Raw genomic sequence first — 19,937 nt, forward strand, 5'->3', positions numbered from 1 at the left:
CCTAAGTCCCTGGGTGTTGCCAAAATGCTAGACAGCAGATAAGTTGATCATGTTTTAAGTACCATCGAAATCAAGTGTCCTATTAAGGACTAGAGCTCTCTAGTCCAGTGGTCCCCAACCTTTTTATCAACGCTTGACAATTTTACTGAGGCCCGGTGGGGGGGATAGTTTACTCCTCTACTCTCAACCACTGCCCTAACGCTCTCTGATTGCTATAAAAGGTAAAGGTAAAGGTATCCCCTGTGCAAGCACCGGGTCATGTCTGACCCTTGGGGTGACGCCCTCTAGCGTTTTCATGGCAGACTCAATACGGGGTGGTTTGCCAGTGCCTTCCCCAGTCATTACCGTTTACCCCCCAGCAAGCTGGGTACTCATTTTACCGACCTCGGAAGGATGGAAGGCTGAGTCAACCTTGAGCCGGCTGCTGGGATCGAACTCCCAGCCTTATGGGCAAAGCTTTCAGACAGCTGCCTTACCACTCTGCGCCACAAGAGGCTCTTCTGATTGCTATAGTAATGTTTAAACATCCCTTCAAAATAAGATACAGAAATGCCACAACAATGAACATAAGGAACATTTTATTTTCATGGAAATTTTAACTCATGACAATGACAAATCAATGGGAACCCTGAGCTTGTTTCTCTGCAACGAGATAGTCCCATCTGGGAGTGATGGGAGACAATGACACCCGAAGTGTGTTGTAAAGGGCCGGGGGGTGGGGAGAAGGCGTCCTTTGCGGCCCACCTCCAATTAGTCGAAGGACCTCATGTGGTCCGCAGCCCACAGGTTGGGGATCGCTACTCTAGTCCTTTTGAGATGAATGGTATTTAAGCACCTTTCTTTTTTTTTTTCCGGGCTGTCCCCCACTGAACGTCAGCAAAGGGGTAACCCGATATAAAGATGGCAGCGTTGTGGGAAGCTAAGAACCAAACTCCGCATTTGTCTATTGTTTTGAACAACTTCATGATTCCATTGCTCTGACATGTTAATGGAATAGAGATTGCATTTCCTCTTCTGTCTCCCCCCCCCAAATGTGGTGTTGTTTTTTTTTTTTTTTTAATCCATTTACTCAAGTGACAGCTTAGAGTCAGGAAAAACCCAGGCAGAGGAAAAGTTACTAAGACAGACCCCAGACTTGCAGCATACAGGATAAACATTTTTCTTCAATATTTGCTTTGACATTTTATTTTTTACTTTTTTTTTTTTGCCTAAGCTTTTCAATCAGTATCCCACTGAGTCTTGGGGATAAATTGATAAAAATAAATAATATACAATCCCAAGTGAACTGAATTTAATGCTGTTGAGATGGAATGGAGGTTTTTGGGTTTGTTCTTTTTAAAAAAATCATAAAGGATCATTGCAGGCGGGAAAACAAAAGCAATGGTTGTTTTCTATCCAATTTTGCTATATGTACTTGAGAGAAAAGGAGAAGAAGAAAATAATAAAAGAAATGAAAGGGAGTTGAGGTAGCCTGGTAAAGCACTTATTTAATTTTCTTTTTTTCCTCTCTTTTTTATTTGATTAATGTTCAGGTTTCAATCACAGCCTCGGCAGTCTAAGGCTGAAATGAAAAATGGTTGAAATAAATAAGGTCGCTAGGGAATGGGATTTCACTACACAGCCAGTAAAGGAGCAAATGGCCTTTATTTGTCAGAGTCCAAAAATTGGTATTGAAGAGCAAGTCAGAGCATGACTTCCAAAAGCGGGTAGCATTTATGTATACAGGAGGATGTGATGATCTCTTCTTGAAAAAAAAACAAAAACAGTTCAGCAAAATTGTTATCCCCCCCCCCCCATATGTTTTATTTTCCTGATTGTATCCTGGCAGTGTCTGCCATTTTGAATCAGAATCTATATGGACATAGAGTTAACAAAGCATTGTCTTGCAGTATTGTTCCGTGTTTGGTCTGCAGTAGAACGGTTGTGAGGGCGATCTGGGTGTGTGACATCTGTCACCCCATTGATCGCCAGGGTTGATTTGGCTGGTCTGGCTAGCTAGGTGAGTGTCCCCTACCTCCCGCGCCATTCCATGTGTGTCCCTCCCGAAGCTGCATGCTTGGTGGAAGAGGACAGCCATCCCAGCTATAGGAGCCCAACGTCACCCAGCTGGCTGCATGTGGAGGAACGCAGAATCAAACCCGGCTCACCGGATTAAAAGTCCGCACTCCTAACCACTACACCAAGCTGGCTCTCTAGCATCTTCTTTAGAGAAAGGGACCTTTGACTTTTGAGCTCATTGTTTATATGACAATTTATCCCGGATCCCTTTATTTACTTCTTAGCTGGACAGCCCCTTTCCTCTCTTCTATGTTTTTTGTGTCTTTCCCAGTCAATTGTTTACATTTAAATGCTGATTCAGTCCATGGATCTGAGGGGCTGACTAAAATTGGCCTTTTGGCTTTGTTTGATCATGACATATGTCATATCATATCATGGTGGCTCAATACTAGCAATCTCAGGAGTGCAATAAAATCAGAGTCTAGTAGCACCTTTAAGACCAACAAAGATTTATTCAAGGCGTGAGCTTTCGAGGGCAAGCACTTTTCCTCAGACCTTCAAAAGCTCACACCTTGAATAAATCCTTGTTGGTCTTAAAGGTGCTACCGGACTCTGATTTTATTGTGCTAGTTCAGACCAACTTGGCTACCCATTTGAATCTCAGGAGTGGTTAAATCAGGGGTAGTCAAACTGCGGCCCTCCAGATGTCCATGGACTACAATTCCCAGGAGCCCCTGCCAGTGTTCGCTGGCAGGGGCTCCTGGGAATTGTAGTCCATGGACATCTGGAGGGCCGCAGTTTGACTACCCCTGGGTTAAATGATTTGTGGGGCACGTAGTACCAGAGTTTAAGGACTCGCAGGGCCCTTGACAAGTAGAATTGCAGTGGGAGAAGCCAGACTGGGGGCAGAAGGACCCCCCCAGTCACTTCAAGTGTCCTTAAAGAGGGGAAACGGAGGTGGAGAGAGGCTGCAGGAGAAAAGGCCCCATGTGGGGCATCTGGAAACATGGGGCCTGTAGAACGTGCTACATGGATAAACGGGCCCTGAACAAACCTCTATTTTCCTTGTGAAGGGAAAATAGGTATCAGGTTTAGGACTTAGCAGGTGAACAGGCCATGAGAATGAGGTTATATAAATATAAATGTTCGGTAAGGTAAAGGTATCCCCGGTGCAAGCACCGGGTCATGTCTGACCCTTGGGGTGACACCCTCCAGCGTTTTCATGGCAGACTCAATACAGGGTGGTTTGCCAGTGCCTTCCCCAGTCATTACCGTTTACCCCCCAGCAAGTTGGGTACTCATTTTACCGACCTCGGAAGGATGGAAGGCTGAGTCAACCTTGAGCCGGCTGCTGGGATTGAACTCCCAGCCTCATGAGCAGAGCTTTCAGACTGCATGTCTGCTGCCTTACCACTCTGCGCCACAAGAGGCTCTTAAAATGATCGGTAAAAAGGTAAAGGTAAAGGTATCCCCTGTGCAAGCACCAGGTCATGTCTGACCCTTGGGGTGAGGCCCTCCAGCGTTTTCATGGCAGACTCAATACGGGGTGGTTTGCCTGTGCCTTCCCCAGTCATTACCGTTTACCCCCCAGCAAGCTGGGTACTCATTTTACCGACCTCGGAAGGATGGAAGGCTGAGTCAACCTTGAGCCGGCTGCTGGGATTGAACTCCCAGCCTCATGAGCAGAGCTTTCAGACTGCATGTCTGCTGCCTTACCACTCTGCGCCACAAGAGGCTCTTAAAATGATCGGTAGTTTGTCCTAAATAGGCAGCTGTTTAGTTACAGACGGGTCTTTAAAAACTGGTGAGTGAGGCTTCTTAGCCGTCTATGCTTAAATAAACTAGCATAAACTTCTTTGTCTCAAAGACTATGTAAGTTGGTGAAGGCAGGAACATTCACACCAGCTCCAGTATCCCTTTGTGGGATTTAGGACACGTTCAAAATTTCTGCCAGCATGGGAAGGAGAACGTGCCTGGGCTTGGCTGCCTTCCCAGCACAGAACAGGTAGCACGTCACACTTCCTTCTCCATATACACAGAGAAATAACACCCGAGAACAAAAACCAGTCAGAAACAAGCTGCTGCAAAACTCAGGCATGGCTAGTAAATTCTCTTCTATGTAATAATTTTGTAACCAATCATTAAGAGGCACGGGGAGGGCAGAGAATTGAAATGGGTGCTTACCTTTGTTGCATCGAAGAAAAACTGCTGTGTCTCCTGCTAAAGATACTTCTTCGTTTTGCTGGAGAAATATTTTTTTTCCTTTGCTGCTCAGACATCTCACTTTGTTCCTCGTTGTGGACTTGAGTGACACAGAGCAGCCTTACATGCCACAGATGGGGCACCTCACATCATTAAATGGGCTCTGGACAAGCTGACCCTAATTTGGGGTCCTTCCCCTCTCCCTTGGGCTTTGGAGGTCCAGAGCCATCGTTCTTGTCCACTGTGGATGTCCCAGGACCGCAGTAGCAAAGACAACATCTTAAGCATCCCTCACTGAAGCAGAAGCCTCTCAGAGCTGGGCCCGCATTGTGGCAGAGTTGGGTCTGCCAGAGTGGTGGAAATGTCTTTAGCCATTTCCTCAGCAAGCACTTTCCTGGGGGCTGTAACTTTGACCCCATAAATCCAATCCTTACCAGAATTGGAGGACAAATAGAAGAGAATCAACTGGAGATCTCCCGCAAGTTTGATGTCTCTATCTTACTGGGGGGGGGGGCATTCTACCACCTCATGACTCTCACCAACTGAAATGGATTGTGAGGTGGATAAAAATTTGTGAATCCATGGTTTGCAAATGGGGCATGTCATGAACCATGAACCAAATTGAACCACATTATCCTAGTCCGAACCCATTCCTAGCTAAGACGTTTCCTTTGCTATATCTTTAAGGGCTTTGAGGTACAAAGTTTGAGGCCAGTTTGTATGTTCTTGTTCAGCAAAGGCTTTTCTGTATCTCAAAAGTAACTTTTGTAAATGCTTTTGAAATCCTATAAAGCAGGGCTGGGTCTCCAGATGTCCATGGACATCTTTTCTGTGCTTCTCTCCATCAGGAAGCTGAAGCCTGAGATCAACACAGCAGACAAAGGAAACAGCAGGCTTGCCTCCAGGAGATGGAGGGTGGGAAGAGGCTGAGGATGGGGCAACTTAGCAGCAGCAGTGCTTTTCAGAGATGCCGGTGCCTCTTTCATTCAGCAAGTAGCAGGTAGAGGAAGAGGAGAACAGAGAAGCCGCAGGATCGGCCCTAATTGGGAGAGTGCTCTCTAACTATTGGCATCACATCCCCAGGGAGAGCCAATCAGGTTGGGAGTGAGGTCTGTACACAATTTCAACTGATTGGCCCTCAATGCAACAGTGCTCTCTCCCTATCTGCATGTAATTTGAACTGATTGGCCTTAATTGGGACACTACTCTCTCCCTATTGGCAACACCCACTAGGGAGGGTCAATCAGGTAGCGAGTGAGTTGTCAACCTTAGCTTTATTATGTTTAGTGATCATCTTTTAATAAAATAGCATATTTTAGTCTCCATGGGGTTACAATCTGTGAATATTTTTGGTTGAATCCCTGCCTTACCTAGAGTAATTGTTAGACTTTTTGATATCCAACACATGTCTATTCTTTAGTATGTGTGATATCAGAATCTTTCATTTTTCTTAACATACTTATTGGTAGATTCTAAAAGAGCTTCACCTCTTCTGCTTCTATTTTAAATGGGAATTTTCTTTGCTTCTTTAATACTGCATCTCATGTTTTCTCACGAGTGAAGCGAGCCAGTATGTCTCAAGGTAGCTTTTTCTGGAATGCAGATCTTGAATTAACTCTAATATCTGGTCAGTATCAGAAAAATCTCCTTCAAGTAATCTTGGAGCAATTCCTGAAATGTCTTTTCCAAGTTCAGACTCCCAAAATCTTCTGGTATGCAATGTGCACATGTTTCCCAAAATTTCAATTATTTCTTCTTTCTCAATCTGGTATATAGCAATTTATTTTGCTTCTGTTTAATACCTAGAATTTCTTGCGTTTGTTCTTGTCATTTTGCATTCATCTTTGACTGTCCATCTGAAAGTTTTTGACATATCTTAAACATTCATCTGTGTTCTTCCCTCAATTTTTTGAATGTTTTTCTGGAGCCTCTGAATGTTCTTCTTTACTCAGATTATTGCATTTGGTTCACCAGTAGTCATAATCATTGTCCCCACCAATTCTTCATTTTATTAGCCATCATTGGTTCATTCTAAATTGCTTTTGTCTTTTGACATGTTGTAGTTGACATTCTTTTTGCCCTTCTGTTTCTAAAGTATTATACAAATTTTCCATATACTATTTTCATTTTTTCCCCTCTGCACCTATAGGAATTTACAAATATCAAATTTTATGTCATTAAAATAATCAAACTATATTGAATATGTTATAATAGGGAGATATGTTATCTTAAATTTTATAAAGAAGAATTTAAAACTATGAAAAATGTAGCTTATTTCCTAACCATCATTTCATAATCATAATTATGTCACCAGCAACATTTTAATAAGGAAGGGAGAGGAAGAGCAAAAAGGGAAAAGGAAATTGGGAAGAGGAAATGACAAGGGAGGGCAGAGAGAAGAAATGAAGAAATAGGTTGAGGGACTTGGGAATGTTCAGCCTGGAGAAAAGGAGGTTGAGAGGGGACATGATAGCCCTCTTTAAGTATTTGAAAGGTTGTCACTTGGAGGAGGGCAGGATGCTGTTTCTGCTGGCTGCAGAGGAGAGGACACGCAGTAATGGGTTTAAACTTCAAGTAAAACGATATAGGCTAGATATCAGGAAAAAGTTTTTCACAGTCAGAGTAGTTCAGCAGTGGAATAGGCTGCCTAAGGAGGTGGTGAGCTCCCCCTCACTGGACGTCTTCAAGCAAAGGTTGGATACACACTTTTCTTGGATGCTTTTGGATGCTTAGGGCTAGTCCTGCGTTGAGCAGGGGGTTGGACTAGATGGCCTGTATGGCCCCTTCCAACTCTATGATTCTATGATTCTAATAAAAAACAAAAGCAGAAAAATATGTTAAATGTTGGAAATTGTATTGAAAAAAGAAAGTAAGAAAAAATTGAGAGAAAAGGAAAGGGGGAAAGGAAAGAAAAATATGTATTTGATTTATTGGCTCATAAAAGTCTATAATAATCAGTTATACTTCACCCATAGAGGGCTAAGAAATATAAAAGTGAAAGGAGGGGTCTTGCTGTGTTTTTATTTTCAAAAGTGCTGATTCCTGTATGGTTCCTGTTGCCATCTAAAAACAAATAGTCCAGGGTCCAGAATCTTCTTTTTATATGGTGGGAATTATCCAAGATGATATTCTAGTAAATAATATTTAGAATAAGAGAGTAATTTATATCTTCCTGTTGAACCATTTATTCATCAAATCTGCAAAACTGCTTCTTGCTGTCACACCAGAGCTAAACACCCCCCACCAGGCAAAAGGGGGGGAGGGGACAATTGTTATTCCACAGATAAGACAATCTACAGCGGTGCAGTGAGATAAAATTTATCCAAAAGGTTATTTCATGTTTCCGCTCAAGAAAGTTAGAGCTTTTTGAAAAAAGTAATTCAATTAGGCACAGTTCAGTAGTTTCTCTACACTGTCATAAATCACTTGTTAGTTGTGTGTATTTTATTGTTCAGAAATTTTCAGAAATTCTCTTACTGGTGAAGCTAGATGCAGCTGGGAATCTACCAACCTTCTTATATGTTATAGTTCCAAGGCAAATCTTTAGAAATGAGCAAAAAGATTACAGACATATGAAAAAAAATGTTTTTAAGGAAAATATAAATTGACATGTGGGGGGGGTCAAGCCTCACAGACAAATGCCACCTTATTCTTCATTGACTTCAGTGTTATCACACAGTGGATTCATCTTTCCATTGGATCTCATATGTAGAAGGAATAAAATCTCTATTTTCGAATAAATACACCACCAACAAGGTAAGTCTAGAAATTTTTTAAATGCTGTTGTTCAAATTGCAATTTCCCCAGAAGTTGCCCCCAAGTCTACTTTTGGTAAGACTGTGGGTCCCCACTGGGATGTAAGACAGGATATAAATTAACAAGTAAATAAATAAATGTCTAACTCTCCCTACAGAACAAAGCTTGAGTCTAGTGGCTCCTTTAAGGTTATACCCAGAATTAAACTTTGTTGATCTTAAAAGTACCACCGGACTCACATGATTGCTTCAGACTATCAAGGCTACTCACCTGAATCTCACTTTTGGCAGCCGCACATTGCAGGGATAGTGCTCAGCAAGTGATCTTTCAGGGAAATGCTTTTTCCTCAAAGTACCATATATACTCGCATATAAGCCTTTTTTAAAGCTGAAACCTTTTTTAAACCTTTTTTAAAGCTGAAAAAATCCCTCTTGGCTTATATGTGTTTTTTTTTTAAAGCTTGCCAGACTAGACATGAGGGTGGGGGTGGGAGACAAGTTACATAACTGAAGAAGCAGAGGCAGAAAGAGACATAGCAAGCCTGGGAGGGACAGTAGGTGGGGAGGGAATAGCAGAGGCTAGCACGTGCTGCTGCTGCAGGAGGCTCTGAAGCCTCTGTCTCAGAGGGAGAGCAGAAGGAGGGAAACGCCCCTAGAGGAAGGAATGGAAAATGGAGGGAACAGAACTCCTGGCTAAAAAGAAGGAAATGGGATAAGAAGGAGGATTGGATATAAAAAGTCAAGAGGGGTCAGAGGGAAAGAGGGAGGAGGGGAGTGGGAAGAAAAAAAAAATCTGCTCAAAAGGGAAGAGAAGGGAAGGGGATGGGGAAAAACCACTATCCAAACACAAGCCTCGGCTTATATGCGAGTCAATAAGGTTTTCCAGCATTTTGTGGTGAAATTAGGTGCCTCAGTTTATATGTGAGATGGCTTATGTGAGAATATACGGTACCTCAGGTAAATTTCCAGAATGTCACAGCCAGGAGAGGGCAAGGCACTTAACCTAATCCTTATGCCTGAGAAACGTTTATTTTTGTGAGGGAAAGATGGATTGTGGTTGACATACATTTCTTCCTTTCAAATAAACATCCCTTCCTCTTTCATCTGCTGGTGAGCTTTTTGGTGGCTTTTCCCTTCAGGGCTTTATGGTGCTTGTTGCACTTGTGCTTTGCTGTTATAGGAAAAAGCAGCGCCAGCCTACTGCACTAAGTTGTTCCTCCTCACCACCAATGAAACGTAATCTACCTCAGTTAAATCACCAAAGAAGTAAATCGACTAAATAAAAGAGTCAGGATTAGATTATAGGTTTACCAATATATACCTAATCAAATACAAATATATTGAGAAAACTTTACAGTTTCCCCTGAACCCCTTATTGGCACTCTTAGAACACAAGACTAAGGAAACCTCCTATCCCCAGAAGAATAATCCTCATCTTTGGCTAGGTTTTGGATAAACCCCCCTTAGCCTCCTTATATTCTCCCCTCAAGAGCACCCTATGAGAGCATGTCTCTTGACACTCTTCACACACACACTGACAACCCAGTTCTGAAGTCTGACCAGGGCCCATTCCGCATGTGTAGGATAATGCACTTTCAGTGTACTTTTGCAGCTGGATTTTCCTGTGCAGAACAGGAAAATCTACTTCTAAAGAGCTTTGAAAGTGCATTAACTTATTTATTTATTTTATTGCACTTGGGCTTACGGCGGTTTACAATAATGTGTGCGGAATGGGCCTAGAACTGCCTCACAGCAGCTCCTTCCCTCCAGCTCCTGAAACTCCTCCCTCCTGCATCAGCCAATCATATCTCTCCTCTGTTGCTGAAGGATTAACTCTATGCAGAATGGGTTCCGCAGGCAAACACAAATGAAGGGAAATCAGAGTCCACTGGCACCTTTAAGACCCACAAAGATGTATTCAAGGTGTGAGCTTTCGGATGCAAGCACTCTTCCTCAGACCAACACGACTACCCACTTGAATCTACAAATGAAGGGTTTTTTTTTTAGTGGGGGAGCTCTCTTTCATTACAGCTCCGTCACATGATCTTTCAGGGAAATGCCTTTTCCTCCAAGTACCACTGGTAAATTTCCAGGGAATGCCAGGGTTCCTGGAACACAGTGTGAAAAACGTTGCTGTAGATATACCACCTCTATAAACAAACTCCTCTGTTCCCTGAGACCAGAATTAAAGAGCAAGAGCTGTAAATTCTGCCACTCTCAGATGGAAAGCTGTGTTTATATTTTATTAAACTGTATCTGAATTTTTCAATATATACTTACCGCTGCTACATTATGTATCTACTCCTACAAATAAATGTTGCCGACTTGTTCACATCACATTTTTTATTTAAAAAATGCTGCTTTCAAGCATGTTTGAAGCTGTGGGGGAAAATAATCAGGCTCGCTTCATACTACGCAAGTTAATTGAACAGGCAGAATCTATTGTGAACAAGTATTCCTTTGACAAAGCTGTTGCTTTGGAGAAAACACTGCAGTGTATTATTGCTTACTTGTAAAGGGAGCATTGCACTTGCTGGCCATCTTGGAGGCTGTTTCCCATCTACATTTTTGTGTGCTGGGAAAGTTGCGGATAACTTTAGCTCAGTTATATGGTAGGCATTTTTTTTTAAGAAGGTAAATGGGAATTAAAAGATAAGGGGAGAGTTGTTTTATTTATTCTGCTGAAAAGAACTTTAAAAGAATCAATCTGTCCCCCATGCTGGAAGAGAAATTAGATCTGTTAATCACGAGAATTGAATGCATCAAACACCATGTGGGGGAAAGCCCCCATTGGACAGAATTAGCTGCATTAGATTATAGTGTTCTCTGATTCTCTTTGTTCATATTGGGTGTAGTGAGTGGCAATTTTGCAAGTGCTGGGGGTGTTTAGAATTAAAAGTAGCTCTAAGAACTGACACTTTTTGCAGTCATTCTCACAAATAAGTGCTTTCAGATGCTTCAAAGTTCAAAGACTAAAAGCCACCTGCATCATTCCCGGAGCAGGCTTGCAAGATTGGGGTCCAATAAGTTGAACTCAACACCTGTAAGTCTTTGCAGGATCCGTTGCTAATACTAAAGTTAATGGACAAGCACTTATCAACGTAGTATTGGAATACCACAAGCAAACTACATACCTGGTGAATATGGAAATATGGGAAAATATTACTTGAGTAATTATAAAATTTATTCTCAGAAAAATAACCCAACCAGGTTGATAAAGCCACTGCATGCTCCGACAAGGCTGAATATGTTCACAGCAGTCGTTAAAGAAGGAAGGTGAGAAAAATATGGATGGGTGGGAAATTTTGTGATAACTTATTGTGTATTATTAAGGCTGCTGAAATCAGTGTGGGACTTGGAGAGATTCATCTGGCAGTCACTTGTAATCCCTGGAGAAAATGGATACTATAGTTTTGTACTCCACCAAGGTCCCTGTCCTCCCCAGGCTCCACCCCCAAATCTGAAGGAGTTTCTCAACTTGGATCTGGCGATCCAACTTGTGATCTCAGCCTCTATTTATCTTACAGTATCCAACCACTATTTTCTCAATAGTCTGTTTTCATGGTCAGTTTTTTTTCCACTAGATCAGGCTTTGTCAACAGGGGGTTCATGAAATCTTGAGGTTTCTCCATGGCCCCAGAAGGGTTTTGCCGATTGCGTGGGAGTTAAAAACATTTTAAATTTATTATTTCATTAAAAAAAAATTAGGAGATACGTTGACCCACTCCTCCACCCCCTCCAGGCCAATGATGGGCCTGGAGGGGGTGGAAAGGGGAGGACACCCAATCATAAAATATCCTTGCTGGATGAGGCTTGTTGCACATGGTAGTGACTGGAGACCAGAGAGGTAAGTACTCTAATTTATTATCAGTTTGGCATTTCCCATCACTAGCAATGAGCTAAGAAGTTTAAGACTAATATTAGAGATAAAAAGGCAATACAAAAAAGAGCTAGCCATTCTCTCCCTCATTGTCCACAGGGGCAAAGTCTCTCTAAAGATGGAATTTTGTTAAATCTCTTTTGTCAAAGGACAGACGGCAATATATTAAACCTTGCCAGCATAAAAATTCTTAGCCAATTCAAATAAATAAAAGTAAATCTGGAGCTAGTAAGTGCAGGAAATATGGCACAATACTATGACCATTTAATTCAATCCCCATACTCCAGGGGAACATCTAGTCTGTCTGGCTTCTTGCATCCACAAGTCTAAGAGTCTGCACTTGATTACACTCAACACAGATTTTTCTGAAAGGAGATATAATTAATCTAAAGAATTTCCAATCAAGTTAATTTTCCTTTCTATGTATCTTAACCATGCAGATAACTGGCATTCAGACAGCATCAAGGAAATAAAACTGTTGGGCTCAGCTCTAAAATGGAGATGCATACAAAATGTCATTGTTATCAGCCACACTTCAGTAGCCAAAAAACTCTGATTTGTTTCAAGGCATAAAGCTGTGCATGAAACACAGTTTGGTATGCCAAGGATTTTATAAAGAGAATTTGATTGTATGTTTTCAATTGCCTGGTTAAATTGGAATATCAATTTGAAGAAGTTGTCTCAATTTGGCATTAAAGACCTTGAGAGCGCCTGGGTTTTATCAGTAGGTTAGTTGACTAGTTGGTCAACAGTGTAATCCTAAGCATGTTTATTCAGAAGTATGCCACAGTAAACTCAATGGAACTTAGTTCCTACTTAGTGTGTTCAGACTTGTAGTGTAATTGGTTACAGCAAATGCTTAAGAGCATGTGTGTGTGTTTGGCTCTGATACGGTATTTGAATAGAGAATTGAATATATTGAAGATGTCTTTATTAAGAGCCCACAATTGCATTTGTTGATTAAATAGTAAGGAGGAGCTCCTTCTCAGCATGAGTGCAGCCATTACATATGAGGAGATCATAGAAAGGATTGTGAAGGAATAGACTGGCAAGTCTTTGGCTGCCCCAAGTCTCCACTTGGTGGTACAATTTACAAACTGAGTAACCACCCGTCACCAGGTACCCTTACAAACAGATGGAATCATAATGTAATACCCTCTACCTGTGTTGCCATTTAGAAGTTCTGCCACACCTCCCACTATCTTTTTATAAGTAAGTGGAAGAATTGATCTGTCACAACCTCACACATTAGATCTAATGTGCTTCGGGGATGATGAGCTTCTCTGGTTACCCTCCCTAGTACCATCCCTTAGGCAGCTAGGCTGATTAGATATGGTGAGTTTCCAGAGATCAGAACTAGAGAGTTCAAAATATAAGAAGATTTAATAAAATAATAAAGAAGAAGAAGAAGAGTTGGTTCTTATATGCCGCTTTTCCCTACCGGAAGGAGGCTCAAAGCGGCTTACAGTCGCCTTCCCATTCCTCTACCCACAACAGACACCCTGTGAGGTGGGTGAGACTGAGAGAGCCCTGATATCACTGCTCGGTCAGAACAGTTTTATCAGTGCCGTGGTGAGCCCAAGGTCACCCAGCTGGCTGCATGTGGGGGAGCGCAGAATTGAACCCGGCATGCCAGATTAGAAGTCCGCACTCCTAACCACTACACCAAACTGGCAAATAATACACATGTTCAGTTCAAGCTTTCTGGCTTAGCAAGGAAACAAAGAAAATGTGAAAACACGCAGGCCTCTTTTCTAAGTACTTTCTAGATGATGCTTGATTTAGGACAGGAAAGGTTTACCTGAAGTCACAGAAACTTAAGAGTTCATTTTCAGATTAGGACATCTCTCCATCGAGTCCCTACATAAATACTTAGACCATCATTACTTTCCCCATAAACCTCTGTCTGTCCCAAAGATCTCTTCTTCTTGGTCAGTTTTTTCCCCCCACTGGTAACCTTATTGTCCCAAAGTAAGATGTGTCCTATAATTTTAGTTTTCCTAGTTTTATGACTGTAGGTGCGACTTACTAGCAGGGTGTGTAGTTTAGGCCTCAGAACAGGGGGTCTCTCCTCCCTACCTTCTCTAATTACTCATTAGCTACTCCACATTAAGTCTCCAATATATACACAAGTGTCGGTCCCATACAACAGTGGTCCTCAAGCGTTCGCGCGCTGCGGACCGCCGCTCCGGAGTGGGGGGAGAGGGCGGCCCGGGGGCCCACGCACGCGCGGCAGCCCCAGCGCAAACGCGCATGCGCGGACTGCCTTTAAAAACATCTATAACTTGTAGCAACATCCATTACAGCTAGGATTCCTAGTGCTGTCCCTTTGAATAGGTCTATTGCCGGGTTAAGAGATGAAGGTGTTTTTTGAAGGAATGGCTTGCTAGATGTTTTATGATCACTGGCCCCAACCAAAAGTTTGGCAGAAGAACTCTGTCTTACAAGCTCTGTGGAGCTTTGCCAATCTCAACCCAGCAATGGAGTCTCAAGGCAAATGAGAAGCAAAGGTCGTTTGCCTCTGCCTTCCTCTGCAGAGTCTCCCTTGGTGGCCTCCCTTCCAAGTACTGGCCACGCTCTGCTTCTAAGATCTGACAAACCTACAGAATGCCGCTTTCTCTTCCAATAATTCCATTACTAGTTGAAAATTCCAATAATACTCTTGAGTATAATTGTTGCTGCTATGACTGTAAAATGTATGGGGGAGTGACAGAAGCACAATGTATAATCTATGGCAGGTAGGCCCAGTAGGAAGCAGCACACTTGCTGGTGAGAAAAAGTAATTGTGTGTGTGTGTGTTTGTGTAGAAACATAGTTACTAATATCATATAGGGTTGCCAGGATGTTCCTGGCAAGTCATGGGAAAGGATTTATCCAATGGCACTTCCATTTTTTCCCCCAGGAAATGATATCATGGGGCACAGAATGCTGACTCCCCACCCATCACCACTTGTAGGAGTGGCCAGCAAGAATGGCTGCTGGCAGAAGGACTCCCACCATAGCAGCAGCAGCCAGATAGCCATACTAGCATGCCATAAAGGTCACAGATAGATAAAACATGGCAGGCAGGCAGGACACAGCAATTCCCAATTGTGGGTGGACAAGGGGACCGATGAAAACTGAATTATTTGGAATGCTTAGGATTCTTAGGATACAGTTGTCTCTGTATCTCTCAGAGACAACTTCCACATCCCATCTGGGATACAAGTACACCAGCTGAGAACCACTGATCTATAGGACATACTTTTAAACCACGTATTTTGAGATATGACAGTACATTACGAAGCTGTTTCTAAAGCAAGCTTTTCTGAAAATGAGATCAATCTACAATGTGTTTACACTAGGGCAGGTTGTGTCAAATATCCAACATTGTTTATGATGTTGGCCAAACTGTGGCATTCCAGATGTCTATGAACTACAGTTCCCATGAGCCTCTGCCAGCATGTGCTGATAGTGTCTCATGGGTGTTGTAGTCCATAGCCATCTGGAGATTAACAGTTTGGCCACCCCTGGTTTATGAGGTGTAGGAAGGTCTGCATGAACAAAATAGAAGAAGAAGAGTACGTTTTTATACCCTGCTTTTCTCTACTTTTAAGGAGTCTCAAAGTGACTTGCGATTGTCTTTCACTTCCGTTCCCAACCACAGGCACCTTGTGAGGTAAGTGAGACTCAGAGAGTTCTGAGAGAACCGTGACTAGCCCAAGGTCACCCAGCAGGCTTCATTTGTAGGAGCTGAGACTCAAAACCCAGTTTTCCAGATTTCAGTCCTCTGCTCTTAATCACTACTCCACACTGGCTCTCATAATACTCAAACAGAAATAATCAAACAGAAGGCTCTGCTTGCTCATGACCTGATGTCCTACACAAGGAGGTGGGGAAAGGCTTCTGAGCGACTCACACGTGTGATGCCTCCCTCCGCATTTGAATCCCTTTAGCTTCAGCTTTGCTATTTTTCTTTTTTTGCACATTCTAACCACAACCATCTCTTCCGGAATGAATGCACTTGGTTTTGCATTAATAAGGACAGTGGGCGACCAGATGGCATGCAGTTTTTCCTGCTGCAGGGAAGAAAGGGGGTATAGGGGAGGAATATTCTAATCAAAGTACTTGCACCTTACTCTACTTGACATACAACACCACTTTAAGCAGCAGTGTTCTATTAGAGAAAAGAACGACAGTACTTTGCTTCTCAGCTATTTGCATAATTTGAAAGAGCTGAAAATGTCAATGCTATTTTACCATAATTGTTCCAAATGATTAGCTATACCATTTATATACTCCAGGGAAGGGGGAGAAAAGCTCCTTCATCTTATACTTTTTAATATTAATGGGAATTAATTAAATAAGTGAGGACAAACATTAGGTGTAAAATATAATGTACTGATGGAAAGTGTGCTAGTTATCTACTCTGCAGTAATTTTGTAGACTTGCCTTCATACCTAACAATGCCCTGTATTGTAATAATGTGTATAGCAGAATAAAAAAAAGAAGTGAAGAAAATGAGGAAACAGATGTGGGCAGGAGCCACAGGGTAGGTGCTTCAAATATCAATATATGGGTCTATAAGCCAGCAGAGAGGGATTTCAGTGAAGATTACAATAGTGCAATTAAGCCCATCCATGACTTGAGACGCTGAAGGGATAGAACGGGACAGGCATAATTATTTGAAGGACCACTTCTTCCCTGTCCTTTATTCAGTTCTGGTTAACAAAAATCTGGAACAAAGTCAGTAAAATAAGGAAAAAATGGAATATCCGAATGACAAAGTTAATCATTCAGCAGGCATGCAAACTATTTATGACCAAGAATAAAATAAATTTGGACCCATCACTCGAATGACTTGAAGAAATCGCGGTAGCCAAAAATGGGTAAACAGAGCAAGTTATTAATGGATTGACCTCTGCCCGCAATAAAGGAGACCATCCAAAGTTCAACGTAAAGTTGATATTTGTTCAGAAAAGGCTTAATTCAGAAATCTCAAAATAAACCCCATTGTTTGCAGCATAAAATAAGATAATCTAAGATCTCGATGGCACCTGAAGGACAACAGCAGAAAAATTGAGTTTTATAAAAGCACCTAGCTTCTGCTGTCAGCAAGATATTCCATTCTGCCTTGCGTAAAAGCATGGTGGTGGCTAGAAGTGATAAAAATTTACATTTAAATACATAGAAAGGACTAAAGGGGGGGAAATCTTCAGTGCTAAAATGGAATGTATACACTTTCATGAAACTATGTTAGCATGATCAAGTGTAATTATCCCTTTCCTTTCCCTCCTGAATCACAGAATCCTAGAGTTGAAAGGGATCAGCCTAAAGCATCCAGGATAAATATATTTCCAGATTTTGCTTAAAAGACTGCCAGTGAGGGGGAGCGCACCATCTCCTTTGGCAGTCAATTTCACTGCTAAACTATTCCATGATCCCCCCCCCCCCCCGATAACTAGCCAGTACTGTTCTACATGTAGTTTAAGGTCATTACTGCGGGTCCCATCCTCTGCTGCATCCTGCAAGTGACAACTTTTCAGATACTTAAGGAGCAATCCTGTCCCCTCTCAAGCTTTTCTTCTCCAGGCTCAAAATTCCCAAGTCCCTCAGGCTTTCCTCAGAGGACTTGGTCCCCAGGCCCCAGATCATCCTCATTACTCTCCTCTACACCCTCTAAATTTTGTCCATATCCTTTTTGATGTGAGGCCTTTACAACTGCATACAGTTCTCCAGATGCTATCAGACCATTGTGACTATTGTATTATGTGTAGAGCTGCCCAGTGCTTGGCAAATAGTCAACCCGACCATCAATAGATCAGTGGCATATTTGTGATCAGACAAATTTGAACCACCAAGAATTCAGACAACACTAACCTTGTAGTCTTCATGGTAATAAAGACAGTATTGAAAGTGATATAAAGATTTGGTTTAACTATATTAAAGAGAAACTCCAGACATACAATGAATAGTTTCAATTTTTCTTAAAGGAATCATGTTTCCAAGGCACTCATGTTTTTCATTTACTAATCTCATAAATTCTGAAGTTGTTATTGACAGTGCTGTATATAAAACCTTATCATTCATGTTCTTGATTCTCTAGTACCAGGGCTTTTCTTGGGTAAACATTTTAAGCTGTTATACAGAAGACATGGAGGGGGTGGGGGGGAGAGCTTAATAACTGTAAAAGGACCCACATCATATACTTAATGAGTTTATTTGCATATCCACACCTTCTACCTTGCATATTAATTAACCCGTTTGCATAATCACACACCCCTGAAGTCATCAGAAGTGGTGTCATCATGCCCCACTCAATTCCCCATACCTCGGAAGTGCTGCCATTACGCCACACATACCCCTCCCTAGAAGTGATGGTGTCATTCCCCACCCTCTACCCCTTGCCATATTTATAATAATAATAATTATTATTATTATATTATTTTTGTTTGTTTTTGTTTTTAAGGTCCAATTGAAGCACACCACAATGGCAGCTTTTACTTCATTGTGGGTTTAAAAGTGGTAAATTCCATGCTGCTTTAACACACTGCTTATAGCCTGGTTTAAAAACTCCTTCCCACAATCTGTCTGGAGCATGGAAGGAATTCTATTACATTTCCTGAATACATCCTTAAAGGCTTTGAACACCTGCTCCCCTGTCTTGTCTTTTAGGCGGGGTGCCCTGTTCAAATTTTGATACTATGTCAACCTCTGTTAACCATTTGTAGCATGTCCACTAAATCAGCCTGCCACTGTGTATTCAGACTAGAAACTGTGGTCTTGTTTCTCTTAAAGTAGATCCTGTCTTGCTTGTAAGCCTCTTGCTCTGAAAGCCAAGTAGTAACGTTATTTCAAGTGAGAGATTTAAAGTGCTTTTTGGCTTCCTGGAAAAGCGGGCTCACCCCAACAAAGCTTCCTACCTCTCCAGGTGGGTAATATATATGCCTTTAGAACCCCTTCTTTGTCATGCATCTCCATCATTGCTCCTTCTTAGCACCAGAATGACCACACAAGGTCAAAATACAAACACTTTTATTGTAACAAAACTCTTTCTTCCTCTTCAGTTTCTCCTTTTTCTTCTTTTCACCTGAACCTCTCTTGCACATTGTGTTTTTGTACCAATAGGCAAGCTTGAAGAGGTTGAGTGCATATTATCTCTGTGGAATGATTCAAGGCAAGAGGTCTATGACAGATCTGTCAACATCAACCACCTAGAAGTCTGGCCATTCTGATTGACACTAGTGGTACTCAAATATGTGGTTCAATATCTATAAAACATTTTATACCAATTTAATCTTAATGATTAGACATTCTGCATTTTTAATATTTTTACACCATCATTGTTCCCATTCTTCTAATGTGATATCATGCTTTAAATTCTGCTTCTGTTCAATCATACAATTTTTAACCTGTTCATACTCTCATGTTTTAATAAAAGCTAAAAATGAAATGTGGTTTGGCTTGAAATAGTATATTTGGCTAGGTAATCTGTCTGAACTTGGAATTTTGCCTTTGATCTCGTCATCATTTGGAGCTATTCAAACCAACGTTTTTCCCTATCCTGTTGAGTGCATCACAACTTTTACATTTCCCAGTAGAGGTTAATAAATCTCCATAATAAATCTTTTCTGCTGAGCTATCAAGTACTGAGAACTTGAGCACAGCAGGTAAAGGGAGGATAGAAGGGGACTGCAGACTGGATGAGTTTGTATTGGATATATATCAGTTACATATCAATTTGATATTGGTTATGCATTGGTTCCCCCTTCAAGGATCGCTGCCTTGTTGTGGCAAGGGGGCTTGCGTAGTTCAGTGAAGCTATGAGCTATACCGTGCAGGGCCACCCAAGACGGACAGGTCATAGCTGAGAGCTCTGACAAAAGGTGATCCACTGGAGAAGGAAATGGCAAACCACTCCAGTATCTTTGCCATGAAAACTCTATGGACAGTTCCAATAGGCATAACGATATGACGCTGGAAGATGAGCCCCTCAGGTCGGAAGGTGTCCAATATGCTACTGGGGATGAGCAGACGGCTAGTACGAGTAGCGCCAGAATGAATGAAGCGGCTGGGCCAAAGCCGAAAGGACGCTCAGTTGTGGAAGTAACTGGTGGCGAAAA

At 41.9% G+C, this 19,937-nt stretch overlaps 1 long non-coding RNA gene across 1 annotated transcript in view; it reads left to right on the forward strand.

The window, feature by feature from the left end:
* LOC143820577 (uncharacterized) overlaps window positions 1–19,151 on the forward strand; it is a 336,387-nt gene extending 317,236 nt beyond the window's left edge. The window contains exons 3-5 of the long non-coding RNA XR_013225415.1: window positions 11,149–11,231; window positions 15,432–15,493; window positions 18,943–19,151. This is a non-coding gene — a long non-coding RNA (uncharacterized LOC143820577). The remainder of the gene's footprint in view (window positions 1–11,148; window positions 11,232–15,431; window positions 15,494–18,942) is intronic.
* The last annotated feature ends 786 nt before the right edge of the window (window positions 19,152–19,937 follow it).

Source organism: Paroedura picta, chromosome 1 (assembly GCF_049243985.1).
Source record: "Paroedura picta isolate Pp20150507F chromosome 1, Ppicta_v3.0, whole genome shotgun sequence".
Lineage (NCBI taxonomy): Eukaryota > Metazoa > Chordata > Lepidosauria > Squamata > Gekkonidae > Paroedura > Paroedura picta.